This window comes from Meleagris gallopavo, chromosome 14, assembly GCF_905368555.1.
Source record: "Meleagris gallopavo chromosome 14, MGAL_WU_HG_1.1, whole genome shotgun sequence".
Lineage (NCBI taxonomy): Eukaryota > Metazoa > Chordata > Aves > Galliformes > Phasianidae > Meleagris > Meleagris gallopavo.
In genome coordinates this window covers 11,127,709-11,150,811 of record NC_139417.1, presented here as the reverse complement: position 1 = coordinate 11,150,811, position 23,103 = coordinate 11,127,709, and the positions used below count along the sequence as shown (strand labels likewise).

General features: G+C 50.2%; 1 protein-coding gene across 4 annotated transcripts in view; it reads right to left on the bottom strand.

Moving 5' to 3' along the window:
* The window catches only part of PLXNB1 (plexin B1), a 68,349-nt gene extending 46,618 nt beyond the window's left edge, over positions 1–21,731 (bottom strand). The window contains exons 1-2 of one of the 4 annotated variants that reach the window (XM_085235388.1): positions 21,614–21,731; positions 5,534–5,595 (exon numbers count right to left, since the gene is read on the bottom strand). The gene's annotated coding sequence lies outside the window, so the exon portion shown is untranslated. Of the gene's footprint in view, positions 1–5,533; positions 5,596–6,553; positions 9,155–20,764; positions 20,927–21,613 lie in introns of those variants that run through there. The other 3 variants (XM_085235389.1, XM_085235390.1, XM_085235392.1) reach the window with 3 other exon arrangements.
* Between the last annotated feature and the right edge of the window lie 1,372 nt (positions 21,732–23,103).

Genomic DNA, 23,103 nt, shown 5'->3' with positions numbered 1-23,103 from the left:
CCCTCTGCCTTTCAGGGAAACCCAGATCTTCACCCTAGGGACACAGAGATGCACTAACAAGTCTGTTGCATAAACTGCAACACTAGTCTGGAAATGCAAACTCCTACGAGCAGGCACTGCAGCCAGTATAACTGGCTGACTGTCGGCATTTCAAGAGAGTGCTATCTTGCCAGGGTGACCCCTGGGCTAAAGCACCCAGAAAACAGGAAAACCAGATTTACAGTAGTTTGTTAGGAACACCAGTGAGTTTAGACGCAACGTGTCATGGTCATAATGTAATAGTCTACAAAAAGGGAGCAGAACTTAATGTAGTCCAGCAAAAGACACATCAAGAAAATGAAAAATATTTGCAAATAAATGCAAACAATTTTTTGTTAAAGAACAAAAAGAAACACTTAAAGAATTAAAAAGATCTAAGATAATGTCGCTTTCTTTAACATGTGCATCATTATGAACTGGAAATTGCATTATTGAATAGTTCAGTTGGAAGGGACCTGCAAAGAACATCAAGTCCAACTGCCTGACCACTTAGGGCTAACCACAACTTAAAGCGTGTTTCTAACACACAATGGAAATCTGAGCACACGACTTCTCTGCCAGCCCATGGAGTGACTTTTGCTACAGAACATGGGACATAGGCACGTTGGTTCCTGCATCTTTGCAAACAGGTTCCAATCTCACCAAATATACGAGCTGAGCTTTGAGTCTTAAGAGCTCCAAAGATGTAAACTGTATATTCTGCTACCAGTCAGCCTTCCATAGCTGTTCCCCAAGGATCACAAGAGCAAAGTTTCTCAGCAAAGAAGAGAAAAATGGGACAATATCCAACAGTAGAGAGCCTACGGACAAAAGGACGGTGAGGCTGGCATAGCTCTCATCCTGCTGAAAGGAAAAGGAAACGTTCAAAGAAACATCTCATCCTGCACTGCATTCTCTGCAGATTTGGGTAAGCGTTTAAAACCAAGTGCAAGGCCAGACTTGCAAAGGTGAAGCACTTAGAATTGAGCCCTGTCATTTTTAAATGTTTAGACAAGTCCTAAAATAAGATCAGTTTTTCGAGAACTTCTAAAAAGTCTGAACCTAAAATCGCCATGGCCTATGTGAGTTTGAAAGCATTTGGAAAAGAGATTGAATTATTTAAAGATCTCCATATCACTCATTTTAGTTCAAATTAAGTTACAGCACACTACCAAGCAAGAAACACTATTTAAAGAGGGGAAATCCACACCAAGAAGATTCAGGCTATCAGCAGTAAGACAGTCTCTGTAACAGGAAAACATGCAGTATCTTAGAGCAGCAAGGAACAGCACACATCAAAGAGGAAGGGAAAATGTCAGCTTCCTTGCTTAGAATGGGCACCTTCACACCACTCTCCCCAGCTGCAAGTTTCCCAGTATATACTCTCCAAACCCAAGTCAACAGTCTGCAGGCTTTAATATCTCACAGGCAATGCCTTCAGCAAGGCAGAGGTGCACGCAGCACATCACCAGCAGCACAGCAGAAACTCGAGCCACAAGCTGTGCTGGTTTCTGTTTTTACAAGTTTTATTTTTATTTCTCTCCCCCTTCCCAGTTCTGACAAACCAGATTGCAGTTGTTCCAGCTCCGGTGATGGCCTGAAGCTGTAAGAATGAAGTAAGCACACAGCAGCACTTTGCCTCCCTGAACACTCTCCTTGGTTGCAGTGATGTGCAGCTCGGGAACTTCTTGGGACAGAGGTGAGTTCCATGCATTTAGGAACCTTCAATAGCTCCTTCTTCTGTGGAACTGCCCTGTGCCCTCAAATACACACAGATGTTTGGCATTCACAACATCCTGTGGCAGGGAGCTTCCCAGGCTACCCACACACATCAAGGACTGAGTCTTTATTTGTTTTTAAGCCCACTACACCATTCAATGCTTATGCTTCTCCAATATTCACAGAGGAGGCAAAAAATAGCTGCTGCTCGTCTAATGCAGCATTCAACTGCATCTTCTGGCATTCAAGGCCAGGCTGGATGTGACTCCGGGCAGCCTGGTCTGGTGGTTGGCGACCCTGCACATAGCAGGGGGGGTTGAAACTGGATGATCATTGTGGTCCTTTTCAACCCAGGCCATTCTATGATTCTATGAACTTCCTCCTCCAGAACAGCATGCATTTGTCAAAAATTCTCTCTGCATTAGTACTTTGAAAGTACAAATGACATCCTTATACTTCATCTCACCTATCCTAACGAAGGCTATCCCTTGTACTAATGGTTGTTTGCCATCTTTATTCTATTACATCTTCTTTATGAATATTTCAATGCATTATTTTTTCCCTTGACTACAGGCACAGTATTTAGTTATTTTCTGATGCTACATAAAATTACATTATCCTTACCAGACCTTGTTCTTCTACAATCACACTAACATATCTGGGTTTGGACACTGTTTTTAAATCACAACTCCTGAAAAATCCTTTGTGATTTTTTTACAAATGCAGCAATCCATCCTAATTGCTTCCTACATTCTTGATTATCAGATATAAGAACTCACTCTCCATATACATGTCTCTTACCAAGCAACCCAACCCTTCCTGTCAGGCTGAAATATCTGGCTTTTCTGCCTTTCACCAGTTTCACTGTTAGGAGTCAAACAAGCCTTTTTAAGTTACAGGAATGTAGAAGTGTTTCTAGAATTAGAGAAAAATAGGTGAGGTCATTAAAACCAAACAATTCAAAAGACAGCCAGTGAATTATTTAACATTACAATGCTTAGTGCTGACAACATTTTTATTTTTATTTTTTATTTTTTTTTAATATAAGCCTACCTCACAATTAAGGCTACTAAGGGCTAGAAGGACCAGTTCACATCCCAAAGAACCCACAACTGGTTCCAACCAAAGGGGAGAACCCTCCAAGGCGATTGGTACCAAACAGCACACAGAACTCAAATGCTCCTCTAACAAAGCAGAACCCAACCATTCTCATCTCTTCTGCAGCACCCGATGGGTAAAGGACTTGGCTCTCCCTACCAGCTGAGCTTCTAGAACACAGTATGGCAGTGCTGCCTGCATCTTTGGTGACATCAAACCATTCCAGCCCTGGACGTTGCACAAAAATTGCACTGAAACATAACAGAAAGTGTTTATTCTCACACAGTCATGGTATAGGTATCACCTGCTTTTAGAAGCAAAATGTAGGAACATATTTGGAATTTTGTCCTTCATCCCACCGTGGTATACGTACACCCGCGTTATTTTTATACTCAGAGAAGCTCAACACTTTTGAAACAAAAACCTTGTTATTACAAGGATTAATAATCAAATGAATAGAGCCTGCATGTCTTGTGAAGAGCAGCTCAGCGTGCAGTGGACATCTCAGAAACAGAACTATGAGACAACAAGATGCAAGACCATAAAACTTTCTGGATCTGTCTTTCACTGAAACCTCACATTGTGAACTAAACAAGGAGTCTGAGGTAGTTATACAGAGGCTTTATATCACAGATGAAGTACGTGTCCTAGAAATACCCAAAATATCACTATTCTGAGCACTCTGCAGAGCACAGCGTACACAACTGCTTGCCAGGCATGGGAAGCAATGAGAAGGGAATGCCTACAGCCAAAATGCAACATCACAGTTTCCTCATGGGGAAAAACATGCCCCCTGCCCCAAAAGCAAACGTTCTTGGTTCTAGCTCTGCCCACAGCACAGCAGTTGTATGTTTATCCTTAATCTAAAGGAAAAAGAAAAAAGGTGGGACACAAAATAGGGCAGCAATCACCCCCTATGCTGTTTACAAAGGAGAGGAGGGAACAAACAGCGCTCTCCTAGGTAACACCGAGTTGCTACTCGTGCTGCACAAGAATGAAGCAGAGCGCGACTTGGATAATAACCGTAACTCACATTCCAGAAGTTAGTTTGTTCAGCCATGATCTTCTGCACTTAAATGGACTAAAAACCATTTCTTCCAGTGCAGTTTTGCTGGGGCACTGTTTAGTAGGGTCTGGACAGAATCAGCTGGCTACCTCAAAGAATACAATCGCATATATGCAGCATGCAGTCCTCTCTATGGTCTTTTAATTTTAAGTACCCTAAAAGCACAGACTCAGAAAAGACTGAATTCAAATCATCTCAAGTACTTACTACTCCTTTCCTATTTCAAACAGCTGTGATTTAGTGGTTTTACTTGAACCACCCAGAGCCAGCAAAAAGCTGAGGAAACTCGACTCACCAATCCCTGTACATGTGCTACATGAGCTCAAGATTTATTCACAGAGACTCCAGATCAAAAGAGGTTTTCATAAAGCCTGCTCTTTAACATTCAAGACTTTAATCTAGCTCCACTACCAAACTGGAATCAAACGAGCTGCACACACACAGAAGCCTGGGCTAGAGGATGCTGTCTGGCTTTGTTCACTGCTTTTGTTTTTATGGAACCCTCCTGCTGCTACAGCTGCAAGTCCAACAAGCAAAATACTTTCTGATGAAGGGCTCCCGCTCCCGTGCTCTCAAGTGATACTCATCTCTTCAGTGCAATAGTCAGTGACTCATCTAAGCCAGCAGCTAGTGTCCAGGTGCCAGGGTTTCACCCCCCAACCAGAAGTTCATGCAGATCTGCAGATCTCCAGCAGCTCATTCAGTCTGGGATCTCTGCTGTACCACCCTCCATTTGATATTCAAATTCCAGTATTCGAATTCCACACTTTCACTCAGAGTGCTTTGCCAGGTGAATGGGAATAGGAGTCACAGCTAGGCAGTTGGAACAGCATGCAGTCTGAAAGGAGAACTCCAGTTTCAGGAGACATTTCTTCAAGGGTCTGTAGCTGTCAACACCACCGAGCTCAGCCAGCACAAAGCACCTCACTGTGCTGCAAAGTGACTGACAGCCAGATATGCACATCACCCTGCTCCAGCAGGCTGTCTTCAGATTTAGTCACACTCACCAGCCCGCTTCTGGCCACAGAGCATCATCAGAAAGTGGCACACTTGTTTGTTTCTTTCTGCAGATTAAGCTCATTACAGAGAATTCTAATTTGCAAGTTACTTTACATTGCAGTAGGGGTGGAATTGTAGCACCAGAGCTGCAGAGGACTAGCAGGAGGTGTACAGCAGCCCTATGTACACATTGCTGCAGTCCACACATCCCAACGGTCCGCTGGGAAAGAGACAGGAGCTCAGGAGGAGGGATGCAGAACCAAGACAACGATAAGAAAATGGGCAGGCAACCTTTGGAGTTAATAATTCTCTTTACACCAGAGCCCTACAGATGACATCTTCTGAGACATCCTCTGTCCTTGGTAGGAGCTCCGTACGTAATAGGAAGAAGTGTGCATTCTCACATGCTGCCACTCGCTCTCTCCAGGGGACCACGTGCCTGGTAAACCCACTTGCCCACTAACCACAGGTGGTGATGCCCATCAGGTGAACTTATTCATTACACAGCAGCAGCAAGGAGCCGCCTGGTACGACAGTGGCTGCACAAAGGGCCAATGAGGAACACAGAGGAGCCCAGCGGGCTGCAGCAGTCCATGGGTGTCCCAGTGCTGACCCCCGGCGCGTTTTGCTTACCATCTGGACTCTTGGGAACGTTGAGACACCTTCATTTCTCTTATTGAAGAGTATGCTTCAAGCTGGAAAAAAACAACATAACATGAAGTGTAAAGACTCTTTTTCCAATAAATTAAACCTCTGTTGCACTTGACTCCTGCAGTGGCTCCCTTCCCCCTGAGGAGGCAAGGGCTGGCCAGCTGCACAAAGTCCAGGCGGCCCTGGGAAAACAATGGGATCTTTTTCTCGCCAGAACGAGCCTTCCCGTTCACCCTTCCAACCACGGCACGGAGGACACCCCCAGTGTGTCTGCAGGGGAGAGGAGTCTGTTGGCATGGCAACAGTACACCCTAACTTCTCGCTAATGAACAGGGATAAAATGTTTTGTTCTCATTAGGAAAAATACAGACACATTCCTGATTGGTGAGTAATGTCTCTGCCTCTGGGAGATTAGCTCAGAGCTGTGCAGCCTGAAACAGCCTCAATTCAGCCCACTGCCATGCTTCTCTTGAACAGCCATTCTCCAAGGACCGTACGCCTCTCAAGGGCAAAGCCTACAGAGCCTTCTGGACGCTTTGCCTTGGGGCTGAGACAGCTCAAGGCAGGAATAATGAGGGGAAGCTTGACAGAACCAACAGGAGCACGCACAATAGGAACACACCCTCCGTCCCCGCAGGAGCTGGTGCATTCTCACTGCACCTGGGTCCCAAGCTATTGCTACAGCCCCAAGCTGCTCTTTGTGCTTCCCTGCACCAAGAGCATGCGTCAGCCACAACCCTGCTGCTGGGGGGAAAGGACAGAGCGCAGAGCTGCAGCATGCTGCAAAGCTCAGCTCTGTGCAGGCAGCTGAATAAGGACTGCTGCCTAACAGTGGTGTTTGGGTGCTGGTGTTAACCATCGGTGAGATTCAGAAGGGGAATCTCTACATGTTTTGGTGTTAACAGTGTATGTATTGTCTCACTGCTAGCTGCTGACTCCTGTGGCCATGCACAGAAAAAAATAAATTAAAAAAAAAAAAAAAAAATCAAGCTTTCATCTTACAGACACTTCCTAGAGCTTCTGCCCTCCAGATACTGGTGCCAGCACAGCCTGTATGAGGACCGCAGCAATTCGTCTTCTCCAGAGAGGATCCAGGGTGGGAGCAAGGCCAGTCAGCCCGGCACAGACTAAAACCCAACCTCTGGCCACACCACGAGCACAGCCCAGCAGAGTTAAACCCTGAGCCTGGGGCTCATCTCTCCTTGATGCTGCCGCTGGGTTCCACTCACACCGACTGCCTCGGGCTTCAGAGCATTTCCAGGGGCTGAACGGGTGCTCTAACCCTGCTCTCCTTTCTCTCAGACACCTTGGCAGGGTGTCTGCCCACAGGCCACCTCCATCTGCTCGCAGGAGGGTCTCACCCAGGGGACACGGCCGAGTGGTGACAACGCAGCAGTCCTTGCCTGGCGGCTCAACTCTCTCCCAGCCCCACACAGGCCCGCAGGAGCCTGGTGATGCTTCCCAGCCCCCAGGAGCCCTCCCCCAGCCTCAGCCGTGGGAATGGAGCTCGGCACCCCGAGGTGGGCTCACCCTCAGCCACTGGCAGCACTTAACTCCCTGTGTGCCAACGTGCAGCACTCTGCCAGCTCCATCAGCACCGGGTCCGTCCCTGGCCCGCTGCCCCCAGCCAACGTGTCCCTGCTGGGGGTGTCCCCTGTGACACGGGTGAGCCGAGGGCACAGCTCAGAAAGGCTCTCGGTGCACAGAAAGCCTCGGGAAGCAGCCCTCACTCTGGCAGTCAGGCCTTCCCCCGGCGTGTCAGGAGTTAAGATCCTATTTCCATTCTCCTGACCCGCACCAACGCCGGCTGAATATCGAGCTATTCTTTGCAGCCTGATAAAGCATGAGAAAGCCGAAGGCCTCACACACTCCTCCTTTCCCAGCTTGGCTGCCTGCCCACAAGCTGTCACTCCCTGGCACCCGGGGGCAGGGGGAGCAGAGCAGGCCCAGCCCTCCTCCTACCTTCTGCCCCAGGATCCCAGCCCTGCTGCCTTCCAAGAGCCACGCTGGGGGCCGAGGGGTCTCCCAACACAGCAGCTCCCCAGTAGGAGCCCAGTGGCTGGGTGGGAGCTCACCCCCAGCACTGTCACGCTTGGAGATCTGGTGTTTACGTTGTAGGAAATTGTGGAGAAGGGCTCAGGAACAGAACCTGATCTGAAGGACTATTTACCCTTTCACGCCCCACTCATGCAAAATTCATTTTTGGTACTGATTCCCACTGCTGCCCCTTCGCAGCCCCATCTGACTCTACCTCCTCCGCCCCCCACCAGCACTCCCTCCTGTTTTAATGACTTCAACCATGCAAACTGCCTCCTCATGTCGGAGTTCACCCTCCATTTTTAACACAAAGCAGCAGAAGCACGCACGCCCACACCTCGGGACCAGAAGTGTTCTCCCACTGGCACAACCACAACTCCTGTACCAGTGCCACAGCTCTGCTGCATGGCCACCTGTGCCCCAAGCTCAGCACAGCTCTGCTGGCAGAGTGCTGCTGTCAGGACCAGCCTGCACACCATCATCTCTGACCTCTCTCTGCACTTCTGATGGCAAACACTTCTGGTGGTGAACACTTCTGATGCGTGGATCCCACCAGGAAAACCATTAGGTTTCTCACTAATTAGGCATCAAGTTTGCTTGGGTCACCAAACCTATCAGAGGGTTTCCTTTGTGATTGTTTGGGTTTTGGTTTTGTTTCCATGAAAGCGGGATATCCGTCTTCCCTCTGAAAGCAGACAAGCAAAACAACAAAAACCGCACAGATCCAGGAAGGCCCTTTGTTATCTACACAGCTGCTTTCATCCTAAACAAAACCAAATCTCAGCAATGCTCATTCAGGGGCTATCAGGAATCACAAGAACCCATATTCGATGGCATCTTACGAGGCACTCTGTCCAACAACACACTACATCTGGCTTTATCCCTCATGACACACTGCTGGCACGTTGTAAAGTTTCTGTTGCACTTCTGTACATAAAGCCTCTTGCTACAGCACCTGCAGCTACACAACTGCTACACCAAAGCCATTAATGCACACAGCATCCACAAGTCAGCAAGTGTGCAAGCCAAACGCAAACCCTCCCGTGCCCTACAGACACACAGACCACTGAGCTGTGGGAACGCTCAGCAAGCATCACCCTCTGCCACATAGAGCTCTAAACACAAAGCTTAATAGAAACAGTTAACATCCTGAGAGCGGCTCTGTGCCATCAGAGCCCTACGTGTAACATAATCCAGTTAATAACGCCCAGAATAGCACTCCGGAGCCCGAGCACAACCAAGACCTCACTGTGCTGCGCTGTGCAGATAGCTGCAGCAGTGCCATTCTCTCTTCTGCAAAATTACCCAGCACCATACACGGGAATGAACTGTAACCTGTATTTTACAGAAGTCAGGACACAGGAGAGCAATGTATGCTTTTCAGATGTCTTTTTTTGGCAGCTAAACCAAGCGAGCAGTCTCAGAGCAGCCAGGGGCCAGGAACACTGAGGTTACTCTCTCCCCAGAGCAGACAGGCAGAAGCCCAGCTCAGCCTGAGCTCACTGAGGCTCTTTATGCTCCCATCCAGGGACAGAGGTCACTTGTGGAAGGCCGAACCAGAGCTGGGACTGGGCTGCTGGCTCCAAGAGCCCATCGCTTCTGTTGTTTCGGAGCACCAAAGGGCTGGAGTCCATCCCAATGCCTCTGCTAAAAACATGCCTTTCAGCTCCAAACTCAAATTTGCCTTACATTCCTCATGCTCTGAAGAAAGGAAACCTGCGCACAAGGTCCGCAAAGGCGGCAATCACTTCCTTGCCAAAACATTTAGGCAAATTCTAATTCTTCTGACTCAGATTTTGGATAAATTCCTACAGTAGAATCATAAAATCATTAAGGTTGGAAAAAAACCTCTATGTTCATCTAGCCCAACCATCTACCTACCGCCAACATTGCCCAATAAACCTCATCCCTAAGTCCCACATTTACAAATACAGATGAGATCCACCTCTGAGCAGACCCTCCCGCAGCGCAGCCAGGACTGCAGCCTGCTCACATCTCCTGAGCATCCGGGAGTCACAGCTCTTCAGCTCAGCGATTTTCAGGAGGCAGGAGGTCACACTGTCCAGCCTTCAGCTGATGGCAGTTCATGAGCTTCCTGCACTTCTGGCTTCGGAACTGCATGTGTTTGAAGAACAGCATCTAGATGCCTTCTGGCAATGTGCCTGAGGCAAAGGGTTCTGGAGAGAAATCTACCATTTCCCAGGCTGATACAAACGGACAGGCATCCTACTGCTTCCACTTTTATTCCCTCCCTGTGAAAATGCCAAAGGAGCTGGCTGTTGCAGGAGGGAATGGAAGAGCTGTACGGCCCAACACAGTTACAAGATGTTCTAAGAAACATCCTACAAGGGGAAACAGGAGTAGGCAGCTGAGCACGTAAAAAGCAGAGTCCTCTGCAGAAAGAAAGCAAACACCACTGCAGAAAGCTCTCTTAATGCCATTTGCTCTTTCTGATCTGCTCCAACCTGAATGCCGCCCCGAGGCAGCGAGAGAAAGCCGTACGTGGTGAGCAGGAAGGGGCTATGCATGGGCATGAGCAGGAAGAGCCTGCGTATGAAGGAGGACATTCTCCTTTCAGCTAAAAAAAGCAGGGCTATTCAGCACAGTTTTGCCTTTCCCCCGCTGCTCAGTTTCCCAGCCAAGAGTCACCCCACATCCTGCCCTAAGATGGGGCTCCCCAGGGGCTGCTCAGAGGGGAAGGGACAGAGCCAAAAGGACAAAGGAATCCAGACTGCAAAGGCACCAGTGCCAGCACGTTCTCCTGGGACTGACAGAGCATGAGGAGAGACAGGAGAGACACTTGGACAAAGCTGCTTCTTAAACCAGCTTTACAGGAATACAGTGAAACAGGGCAGGGCCAGGGGTGAGGGGATATCGAACAAGTTAATAGCTAACCAGCAGAATTGCCAGAGACCACAACTGGATGAGATTTCAGAGACAGACACCCAATCCAGAACTGTCCCCCAGGGACCCTCTGGGAGCCGTGGTTGCCTCCAAGCTTTCTTCACCACTGCAATGCAATCACAACCACAGCATTATCCTCACCTCCCTGAAGTCCCTGTTTCTCCAAGAGGAGCTCATATCCAAACTGACCATCTCTTCCCTCTTTAGGTGCTGCGAGTTATGAGATCTGAAAGCCTTGTTTCTGGAGTTGGCACCCAAAGGAACCGCTGCCAATAATCTCAGGCACCATTTCTCATGGAACACTGGGGAGAAGTCTTCCAGCTTCTTGAAAAGGTAACACGTCCTAGGACAACCCAGGATATTCTTGAATAACTTCTACGTTCTAGAGAACAGCTTAGAAAATAAAAAAGGGAGTCTCCCTACTATTGCTTTGCCATTCAAGACAGTGTCATTATCACTTTTCAGATATGTAAGAGATAGCGGCAGCTGAGCTGTGGTAATTAGGAGGAAAGAGATGTGCAGGCCTTGTCTCACGTCTTTCTGTTTAGATGCAGTTTATACGTTGGCATGCTTTACACCCTCCAAAGAAAATGTGCCATCTGCATCTGCTCCAGCAGCCCATCCTCCTTTCAGAACTCTTCAAATAGCTCTGGGAAAAGCAGCACTGCCTCCCTTACCCTGTGTTCTGTTAGGTCAAGACACAGCCCCAAAACCATTAATTCTCTTATCTCCAGAAACACTGGCTCTTCACGGGTTTCCAAGATACCTGCTTTGAAAAGTCTCCCATTTTGTTTGAGCACCTACCAAATTAAAAGTTGCCACTGCTCTCTCCACTTGCAATAGGGAATGGGACGGGATTGAGCTCATTTAATTCTGTTCACAAGTTCCCTTCCTGAGGAAAGCCAATAACTTTCGGAGAGCCTCTGCAGACTTTGCTCCACTGCTTTGCACGCCAAAGAATGGCTGGTTGGTAATCCTCTTTTCACTCAGTGAGCTCAGACCCAAAGGTTTTCATCCCTCTGAGCTCAGAAATTTCCATTTCCATTTGAGAGAGACATTTTCCTGGCAGTTCTCAAAAGATGCATTTGTAAAATAGGAAACAACCTCAAAGAATGCTAAAGCAAAGGAAGAAAGCTGTACGTTGGACACTCTTTCTACCTAAGCCAGGAAAGGAAATTCCTTCCCAGCACCAAAGCCCCATAAACGCAGCCTGCTCTGCACCTACCGAGCACTTGGTCAGCCCCAGTGCCCAGCCACCCACCCTGCCCTGTGCAAACACCCAGCAGTTTCTGAGGGATTGGTTTCAGATCTGCAAGAAATCAAAGAAAAAGTTCAGACACGCCTGTGTGCGCGCGCCAGACAAGAAAGGAAAATGCAGGCTGTGCTCAGATGGCTGGAAGGGATCACAGAGAGGTGAAGGTATTCCACGGAGCTCGCCACTTGCGTTGGTGACTTTTTTAAATTTGTAGTTTGTCAACTTTAGTTGTCTACAAATGTAATTAAAGGTAATTAGAAAAACAAATCCATTGGCATATCTCTATTTGAAAACACTGAGAAGTCTGCAAACCCAAAGAGATTGAAACTTTTCTTCTTTCAAGTGCAAAGCATTCGAATGGCCCACAGCCAAGGCGCAGAAAAGAGCCCCAGTCAGTAACTCAGGAATGCCAGCTCTTAGCACTAACCAAAAGCACACAACCCTCTGCTCCTGCAATTTAATGTCATCTCCCACCAAAAACTCACTTCAAATTGCACTCTTGTAATTCTGTCTATCACCCACCTCCCTGATTCCGTGCCAGGCAGCCTAACTCATTCTCATTCTGAGTCAGCTGAGAGAGCTGTTTTTCTTACCTTGCTTCGGGGAATTCCTGCTTTGTGTCTCTGTGAAAAGAAACGAGAATGCTACATGCCACATCAGGCAGGATCTCTTCCATCACTCCCAGCTCCTTCAGAGGGGCACTCCTGAGGCATGCTATGCCTTCATAAATCCACGTGGCTGCTCCGGGTTTAGCTGGCAGTGGAGGTTCTGCAGGGAAGGCGAATGCCTCCCACTTAAAGCTAACAGGGCTGCAGAGCCCCTGGGGAGCACAGGGCTGAGGAGGATCGGGGAAAGGTGGAAAGCAGAAGGCACGTGGCTGACAAATGCCAGCTTGGAGGCAGAAGATGGCCATGGTTCTGGCCCTGACCTACACATTCTTCTGCATGGGGATGCTCTAGCCAAAGTGTTTTATGAGAGCAAACACGCAGAGCTTCACTTGGAGGGCAACAACCATCTCGCTCCTGCCATGCTTGGTAGTTTAAGACCAGGTTGTTTCTGTTAAAGAGCAGTTCCTTCAGCATTCAGGATATTGATGTAACAGATCGTACAAAAGATACAGAGCAGAAATAGCCCAGCCTGAAACAACTTATAGCTGAACTCTAAGGTAAACGAAGACAAAGGAAATGGCACCGATTGGTGTGGCCAGCAGTCAGCTCAGCAGAACAAGGACACTGCTGTTTCCAGGGGTAAGGGAATTGAGTTTTTTTCTCCCCTTTTAAACCATATAACAGAAAAGATCCGATGAAGGATTTTCAAAAAGAATAATGAGGTGGGTTGGCATACACTTACAGACCAACCATCTCTCTCACAGAGAAACCAAAACAGTATTTTTCAAAAGCAGCACAAGGAAACAACAGAGGCTAGTGTTACCAGACATACAGCAGGAGGAGGCCAACTTCCAGCACTGAGAGTTGCTAGATTGCACGAGAACAACTAGATGGGCTGCTTTAATACCTCTTTTTTTGTTGCTTTTGGCAAGTAAAGGAAAGGAGTAGTCAAGGCAGGGCTGAGACAGCAGAAGAAAAGCAAAGAGCTGACTGCACCAAATGCTCTTAAACTGGCAAAAACCTATCAATATCTTACAAATAAATCTCATTTACTGAAACAAAGCTATCATAGTGGGGCAAGAGAGATAGCAAGCCCGTCTGCTGCTCTGGGCCTTGTGCTGATTTTGGCCTACCAGTTACCAGGTTCTCTGAAGCAGCACATTCGGCCCCAAGCCTGGCTACATGTCTGGGGGAACACCAGAGCTCCAGGCATCATACATGAATGACCACAGAGTCACAACACAATCCTAATATTCCCAGCCACCATATGGCCCCAAGAAGCAAATTTCTTCAGTGCAAACATTGGTTTCATGTTGCCAGTGCATTAATTAGCAGACTTCGCACTCCAGTGCACGACAGACTGCTGATGTTGGCCATTACACAGTCAATCAGAAGCCAAACAGAATGTGTGCCACATTACTTAACCTATTCAGACCAAAGTTAATGATTTGCCAATTGCAGGTCCCTGGAATGGATGGATGGACTTCAGGTCTGTTTTCCAAACTACTTTTCTTGGAGGTGTCTTAGAACGCACTCAGTATGGCAAGTCCTCTATCACTAATTATTAAGGTTGGAGAAGAGCTCTAAGATAATCCAGTCCAACTATCAACCCACGCCCACCACGTCCCCAGAACACCCATCACACACAACACTTAATATCCGGTTTCAGCTTAGATGTTGGCATAAACTGAGGGAAATCCACTGCCCTGCATCACCCAAGCATTCAGGCTGTGTGACCTCAATGATTTAACCAGCTTTACAGAACTGTAAATTAGCCATGAGCCTGCAAACAATCACAAGTTATTCTGAGACAATCATGGGTTAAACTGAAGTTTATCATATTTTCTTCTATGGGATTTTCAGCACTGAATACAGGAGATTAATGAAACGGACTGAAATTCCTTAAAAGCAGTTGGAATTTAACACCGCTCCTCATTTTAGACAGTGGTTTATATACCACGTGCTTAATAAAAAACTCTACTTTTGTAGAAAGTTTAAGTAAAGCAAGAATAGAAAGATAAAGGGAGCAGTAACAGTGTAAGAAATAGCATGAGAAGCATCAAGAGGATGTAACCCTGAAGTGCAAGCATCAAGTTAATGTTCCTGAAGAAGATTCTTCACTGTCGTGAAGAAGATTCTTCCCACCTAGGGTGCAACGACCCCACCACATAAAACATTTGGACACAAAGTTTGGGAGTTAAAAGAGGGGAGAGGAACAATAGCTGCATCAAGCTTGAGGTTACTTCTGAAGCACAGAACAACTGAAACCAATTGCAGTAGGACTAGTCTGAGCTATGTAATTCAGTGTGAGACCACCCTAACCTCCTGCAGAAAGCACTTACACCATTGCACCGTCCTGCTTACACTGCCGCAAAACCCTCTGAGCAATTCTGTGCAACTAGGCCAGAGATGTTTGGAGGCCAAAACAGAAGTGCACATCCTAATAGTTTACTCCGATGGCTCCATCATTCTTTCTGGCAATAAGGTCAGTCTAATTTCTTATTTGCCTTCTGCCTTGAGCCATTAATTTTTTCTCTTTAATCCAGCAGAGAAGTTCCTCAGAGTCAATTATGTGTGTGCTTTAACCAAGTCACCTCTGCATAGGTTTTGACAATCAACAGGTCAGTCTTGTCAGGTCAGCTGCCACGAGGCACCTTTCTTTGGCTCCCAAATAGCTTTGGACTTCCTTATTCCCTACACAACAATTTTACTGCCATTCCCCAAAACCCACATCACCACCAGAGCCACTGCTTTGGTGAACCCAGCTGGGCAGCAAACAGCATCACCGGCACACACAGACATCTATACTCGCCTGCATCAAATGGCCTTTCCTTCACTGAACCCATTTTGCAGAATAATGGAGGCAGCTGCAGAAATCACAGATTGCAAAGATTAAATCAGTCAGCTAATAGTCAGTTATCTGAGTGCAGGGAGCTTTCTCAGACTCCACTGAAGCATTTCTACCGAAGCTCTAAGGAAACCTTTACTACTCATCTGCCCCATTCCCATTCTGCCCAAGACGTGCATACTATTCAGGCTTTTCAAGCAAGAAAATCCCAACAGACCTGTCACTTCCAGCCATGGTTTTGGATTTGCAATCACACTGTCTGCTGGACCAATGCTAGCAGTTACTTTAATTTCTGGAAACCTGACAAGTCCTGAACAACACAGAGCGCAGCGCTGACACTGAGGACAACTGCTAGAAATATTTCACTTTCTGACACATCCCCTGGAACCCACGATTTCAGAGGCATCAGCCTTTTTTTTTTTTTTTTTTTAAATAATCACGAGGCATGCTGTTGATGTTGGCACAGATGAATTATTTACACCGCTGCACAGCTCCAAGCCCAAGTCCCGAAGAAGCACATCACATGGATGCAGCCACCTGCTGCCGTGTTCTAACCTGGCTCTTTCCAGTTGCTCCAACAATGAACTGAACCCTCAGCGTACATTTAAAACAATAACTATCCCTCGTTAATCTCACCAGAGATCAGAGTTATTCAAGATAACTGCACAAAGGATTAATGCTTTTTCTGCACGTCAGCCATGCACCCCATGCCATGAGGACTAGAGCTCTTGCTACTGCTGTTCCAGTAGAAAACAGACACATGTATCAAACCCTTCACATCTCTCAAAATAAAGCAACTCTGAGCTGGCTGTGTGGCTGCTATCATTGCACCTTACCTTTTTATTTGCAGAGCACTACACTTAATGGCTGCTATGACAGCCCCAGCCCAGGGGAACAGCAGCATCCAGTGCACGCTAGGGACACCGTCCTCCTGTGCAAGATCCTCAGCATCCTCCTCAGAACCCATGGAAAACTGGTGGCAGGGGAGGCTGCCCTTTGGTTTTCACAGCAGAAAGTCTGCCCATCTTTATGCATGACTGCTCAAGTGAACTGCGTGACTGCTTTTGTTGCTCTCAGGGATCCATTCTTTCAGTGGGAACAGCAGGAGGAAGCCGTGCTGGGACTGGGCAAGGGAAAAAAAGCCCTGTGGACACAGTGAATGGGACTGAAAACTCTCCTGCAAATTCTGTGAGGCTATTTGCCGTGATGCTCTGCATTGACTGTTCTAGTGGCTTTTTGGGACACGTTCACACATCAAAGCTCACAGCACACAACAGAAGTCATTTAGACTAAATCTACTTTAGAAATTGATTAGACTATCGATTTTGTCATAGTTTAGATACAGACAAAGTGACCTTTACATCCCACAAAAAACAAAGGGAATTAACTCATGTACACAGTGAGTTTTCATTTTGAAGAAACTGCAGTTCTGTAATAATTTTTTTTCCTCGCAGCTGTCAGAAGGTCAATGCTCCTTCCACCACCTGAGCTTCCAAACCTCCTGTCCAAAACACACCAAAGGGACAACATCTCTCACACGCAGAAGACCAGCTTGGAGATGAACAGAAGACAGATCTGCCTATAGGTCAATGGGTGGTAAAAATCATCAGTACCAAATTGTACATTAACAGCACACGCAACCCCCCAGGAGGAAACTCACCATCATCATTATCTAAAAGGTAACCTCTATTCAGATGTTATTTGTCTGTAGCTAATGAGTTTGGCATTCATTAATCTACTGCGAGAGCTGGGGCTCTAGGTGGTCCATGCTGCAGGATGCTGGGGGTGCATTTCAGCGGTTGGCTCTGCAACAACACGGGCTTGCAATGTGGCTACCGGTTTGCCTATGCTTTCTACTCTTTAAAGCCTTAATTCAGAGACTTCAGCTCAGCTGGGAAGCCCAGCAATGAAAACACAACTCAGCTGGAGCCATAAGAAAGCTGCACCCATGTGGAGGACAAAAGCCAGAAGTCCTCATGGTCTTTGCTTTGAATCTCTCTTAACAGTCTCAGGTTGACACAAAATGCAAGCCGGGATGCACCCCAGCTAAGGGTCAGAATAGAAACTCACAATTAGTCTCCCCCTCTATTCAACATTTCCACAGTTCATCTCAGCAACTTCTCTTGGAATGGTAAATTAGCAAACAAGAGCTGGCAAATAAACAGAGCCTCCAGTTCCTACTTCTCTGTTTCCCACAGCGGCACGCATCGCTCCCATGCAATTAATTCCGCCGCACGCCTGTTTTACCATTCTGTTGGGCAGAATCAATCAGTAATGGGCTGCGATCTGCATGCGGGAAGCCGAACAGCATGCAAATGGAGATCAAAACATTGACAGTGGCATTCAGAAGCCCAGAGCTGCTTCTGTGCTTCAGTTCTCCAGCACAGCCATCTGTTGGCTATGGGTGAGAGGAGCTCAGGGCTCTGGGGTGGGGAAGGCAGCAGAGAGGCGATGCCAGAAGTTACCAGACCCCCTGACATGAAAACTTCCTGCATGGTAATCCACAGATCTGCTTTCTCCAGCACTTCCAGGGGGAACACGCAATACAATCAGGCTCAAATCAAAGCTGAAAGTGTTAACAAGTAGCTTCAAGGCTGTTAAGCCCAAGCTATCCAAAACACTACACCTTCAGTGCTAACGTGACTTCTGATGAGGTCTGGGCCAGTAGATACAAGTGCATCTCTGACATCCTGGCTCCTTTCTGCATCTCAAATTCCTGTCCCAAGGATGCACATCCGAGCAGAGCACTTGGGGAGCACTATTGGGAGCACTTCCTCCTCTGCTTGCTCAGCCAGCTGCTCCCAGAGGCTGGCACTGCACAGGGACTGCAGCCCAGGACTCCTCGCGGTGCCATGCAGGGTGTGGGGCAGCCACTGGTAAGCAGCAGCAGGATCACAGAGGCACTGGCACAGGTTGTGCAGAGCGGTGGCTGCCCTGTCCTTGCAGATACCCAAGGTCAGGCTGGATGAGCACCTGATGGAACTGTAGTGTCCCTGTTCATTACGGGGGATTGGACCAGATGGCCTTTAAGGATTCCTTCTGACTCAAACAATTCTGATACCAAGAGCACACGTTCTCCAGGAGCAGAGCACAGACCTGTGCCCTCTGGCTCTTTGCATGACCCAACACAGAGCAGCGATTTCACCTACACAAAGAGCAATACGGCTCAAGACAGGAGAGCTATGGGAAGTGTTCAAAACAAAAATCATTTTGGATGCACGCATGTGTAGAAACCTTAAGCTTGAACACACTTCTGCTAACGCTGTAATTTTCAGAAAGATTACAGTGGGGAAAGACGTCAAATACACCCACTCTATTTATAGAGCTAAATGCAATTTGGCCAGAAAGCTCGTTCCAGCAGCACAGACAGATGCCTGAACACAACCAGCCCCCTCGGCAGTGCCAGGCACAGCCTTCCTCTGCCTCCCTGAAGCACAGAACCCAGCAAGCGGCGTCCCGCTGCAACAGCTTCACCCTGAGCCGTGACACCTACAGCCCCCTGGCACGGACAAAAGACCTCAGACATGAGATGAATGGGAACAGACACCAGCAGCAAGATAAAACGATACCATCCGCTTTAGGAAACGAGCACCATTTTCTAACAGAGGCTTGCTATGGGCAGAGGGGGTTTTGAAAGCAGAAGCCCTGGTGCAGAGCAGAGGCTGCAGGAGCTCAGCCCACCCACTCCGCACCATTCCAAAGTTAAACTTCAAAGCCAAAAGCAATGTGAGACTCACTCACTTGCCAGGCACAGGAGAAGCACTCTTTGCAGCGCTCGCGGTGTTTATACTGCAAGCAAACAAGTAAAGTTCATGTGCAATTAAAGTCTGGTATCTGGGAATTTCCTTCAGATCTGAACCATTTGAAGATTCACCTCCTATTTTCAACTGACTTCGAAGACCCTCCTATCAGATCACGCCAACACAAAGCTCTGCTGCACTTCATTCTCCCCTCCTTTTCTTTTCTGAGGGAGTAACATAAGGGGTTAGAAAGTTGTATCCTCACTTTAAAAGCGATTCAGAATCGAAATGAGTTTAACTTCTGCCAAATGGAAGACAAAAATAAAATCCACCTAAGCTGACACCATCTGTTCCTTTCACTTTTTTCCACAAGCATTGGGAGGCAGTGCCGGCTTGTAGTTAACGAGATGGAGACCTAAATTGCTTCCTGTAACCTCAAAAATCACTCTGATCTCTTAGTTAATCTTGGCTAAAAAAATACATAAATTATTAGCAGTGAAAACAAGTCCTTACTTCAGCAGCATATCCAGAGATCACAGCAAACCCCTGTGCTTCTCCTGGCAGTGGCACAGCACGTGTCAGCACAGGTCGGTGCATCCTCAGCAATGCCGCAGCGCCAGCACCTGCAGCCCGGGCTGTGGGACAGGGGGATGGCTGCACAGCACCAATGCCAAGCCCGTATGGCTCTGGGGAAAGCCCGAAAAGCACATACTTGTGCTCTCTAAGGATTCCCTGCCAGCACTGAAGGCAAACAGGACAATGCTCAGATAAAGAGCAACGCAAGCCTCCTGCAAAGACACCACCACAACCACCAGGTCAGAGATGACTGAGATATCAGGATGAGAAAAACAATACCAGCACAACAAGAGCCAGCTGCCATGCTCCCACCGAGGCAGAAGCAGCTCCCCTACGGCTTTGATGAGCAGCAAAAGATGAATCTATTCAGTGATTCTGCAATAGGTAATGAAGGAGCCACAGACAGTTGAGCATCAAACACGGGGCTTCACCAAAGAGCAACAGGAAGGCTCCAGTCCTGCTCCTATTGTGTCCAGGTGCACGAGGGAGGAAGAGAAGCTGAAGTCCTTGTGGTTGGAGGTTGCCTCACCTCCATCTGAACGTCCACCCAGCAGGTGAGCTCGCAGCATGAAGCATCTGTGCCCATACCCGGCGTTGCTCCGGGAAGTGTGCAGCATCAGTTCCTTTCCTTTTCTGTTGCACAGAGCTGGGCAGCAGCCCTGGGCAGGCAGCCCCATCCCATGGCACAGACCTTCTGTGGGTGCGTTGGGTCCCACCAGCACAGCACTCAGAGGACCCTCCTCACTCCGGCACAAAGCAGAGGGAACAGCTCAGCCACTGACAGTCTGTGCCCACCTTTCTCGAGAGAGTTATGCTGGTAATTTTAATCTGATTAAATATGGTTAATCGTATTACTAACCTAACTCTTTTCACATGTTGGAAGACATTTCAAGAGAAATTTCCATAGGTGGCCCTGCGATCTGTGAGCTTTCTGGCCTGACAGCCACCCAAGCCCAGCCTCAGCCCTGCAGATCCCAGCTCTGCCAGACATCCCTGCCTCCAAAATGACCCATTACCACTTGCACGACTCCGTGCTGTTCGCATTGCTGGAAGCACCCATTCCTCACAGAACACAGGACAGTACTCCGACCTTCTCCTGACCCACAGCAACAACTCCAGCCCCAGCTGGCTGCCCACCTCACACTCGCACACCTCCCATTAACGCAGCACTCACTGATTCCTGTATTTCATACACAAAGCACACGGCCGCCTCCATTCAAACGGCGACTCCCGAACCGAACGCACCGCGATCAACGCCGTGCCGGGCATCACCGAGCGCAGAAAGTTCCGACGGGAAGAGCTCCAATGGCATCGGCACGGCACAACACTGCGGGGCTGGGAGAAGGAGAGGGCACGGCCCCGAGCGGAGCGCACGGCCTTCCCGTACCGGAGGTGCCCGTGCCGGAGCCGCCGCCTGCCGCCTGCCGCCGGTACCGGAGAAGCACGGCGCGGGATTTGGGGCGGACGGATTTGGAGCTCCCTCAGCCCGCATTTAGCCGGCTGAAAGTCAGCAAAACGGGTCTAACGGCGGAGCACGGGACGGCGGTACCAGGAGCGGCGCCGGACACTTCAGCTCTCCAGCCGCCGCCGCATCTGCCGAGCCCTGGTCACCCGCGCCCCTTCGAGTCCTTCCAGCCGCTACGATGCCGGCTTCGGCCCTCCGAGCTGCGCGGCCCCGCGGGGCTGGGAAGCTCCCGGCACCCCGCGCTCGGGCGGAGCTCCCGGCCCAGGACCCGACCCGGCCCCACTCCCACCTTTCCCTCCGGGGCCGCCCCGCTACCGCCCCCCTCCGCGGAAGTCCGCTGCCGGAGCCCCCCCCCCCTTCTCCCACCGCACCGGGACTACGGTTGGGCGCCGGGCTCGGCCCGGGGTGGGCTTCATCGCCCGGCGGACGGCCCCGTGCGGCCCCACCGCACTCCGGTCCCCGCGGGGCCGCGCCCATCCCCCACGCGGAGACAAAGCGCTGCCCTCGGGCCGCACCTGCCGCCGCCCGCCGCCCCCGGCACCGCGTCGTCAGCGCCGCCCCCGGCCCAGACACGGCCGTACCGCTGACGCGCCCCCGCCGCGACCCCCGCCGGCCGCGCCGCCCCTCACCTGCCGCTCCGCTCCGCGCCGCTCCCCGCCGAGCCGCGCCGCCCGCACCGAGCCGCGCAGCGCCGGCCCCGCCCCCACCCAATCGCAGCCCGCCGCCCGCCGAGGCCGCGCCCCTCTCCCGTCCCGCGGGGTCCGAGCGGAGGCCGGGACCCCCCCGCCGGCAGCGCCGAGCCCTCGGGCGGCCCCGAGCCGCCATTGGCTGCCGACGGGAGGGGGCCGGGCCGGCCCGGGAGCCGGTGGAGACGAGCGAGGAGCGGGGCGGAGGGGCCGCGGGTCGTCCCGAGCGAGGGGCGCGCGGTGGAGCCGCCGTCGGCCGCGTCACCTTTGTGCCGGTCCTCGCGGCACGGAGCCGCGCGGCACCGCACGCAGCGCTGCCCGGAGGAGCCGGCCCGCAGCAGCGGCAGGTGGCCGGGGTGCCGCACGGCCCCGCGCGGTATTTGGGAAGCGCTGCGCAGGGAGCCGGGATCGTAACAAAAGCGCCGTTATCTGCAGCCCCAGAGCCGGTGGGGATGGCGGTGCAGAAACGAAACGTGGCACGCTTCGACCGCGGCCCCACGCGTCGCCCCGCAGGGCCGGCCGGGCGGCACAAAGCCCTCCGTCGGTAACGGCTCCGCACGGCCTCGCCGTTAATGCGCCCATTTTTCTAGCTTACACTGCGACCTCTGTGCTCCCAGACGCGCCGGCCGTGCCGCGCTGCCTGCCCTCGTCCCCACACAACGGCTGGCTGTGACACGCTGCGCTGCAGGTGGACCGAGAGCGGTGACAAAGGCCGACGGCCACGCGTCTGCTGCAGCCACGGGCAGATGTGCGGAAAGGCCACACAAAGGACGGGCCGTGCCGGCAGCAGCCAGCCCTGAGCGCGGCACGGGGGACGCGGACATGGGTGGGAGCCGCAGCAAGCTCACGGGAGAAGGAAACGGGCACGGAACGAGCCGTGTGCCCAGCGCTCCGTGTCCCCAGAGCTCCCGCTTCTCAGCTGGGGGAGAAACTACGGAGCTGCTGAAGGCACAAAGCTGTTTTCTGAAGGGCCGGGGCCGGCTTCCCTCCCACGTGCATTGCTGACATTTCAGAGGATCGCTGTTGGTACAGTCCCACGTCCCGAAGCGTCACTGAACATCCACTCTCTTTGTTATGCTGTGTCGCCCATCTCCGGCTCCCATCCAACAAACTGCTGCTTTCTGAAGGAGAAATGATGTCCGTGAGCGCGGTCCCACAGAGGAAGGACTGGTTGTAGGGAGGCCCGGCTGCTCATCCTGGGGACACAGCATTACTGCTGCTCGCCCAGGCCGAGGAATCCATCCTACTGCCACCCTCCCAGCTCTGCATCGCTGTTGGGGTTAGGGCTCATTCACCCAACTTATCATCATCTCACAAATCAGTTTCAGCTGCACCCACACTGCTTCCACCAAAATCCAGCTTTGGTGACTAAGAGTGTTAAAAAAAAAAAAAGATTGTTTTTTCCCCTTTGCTCCAACCCATTCCTGACTCAA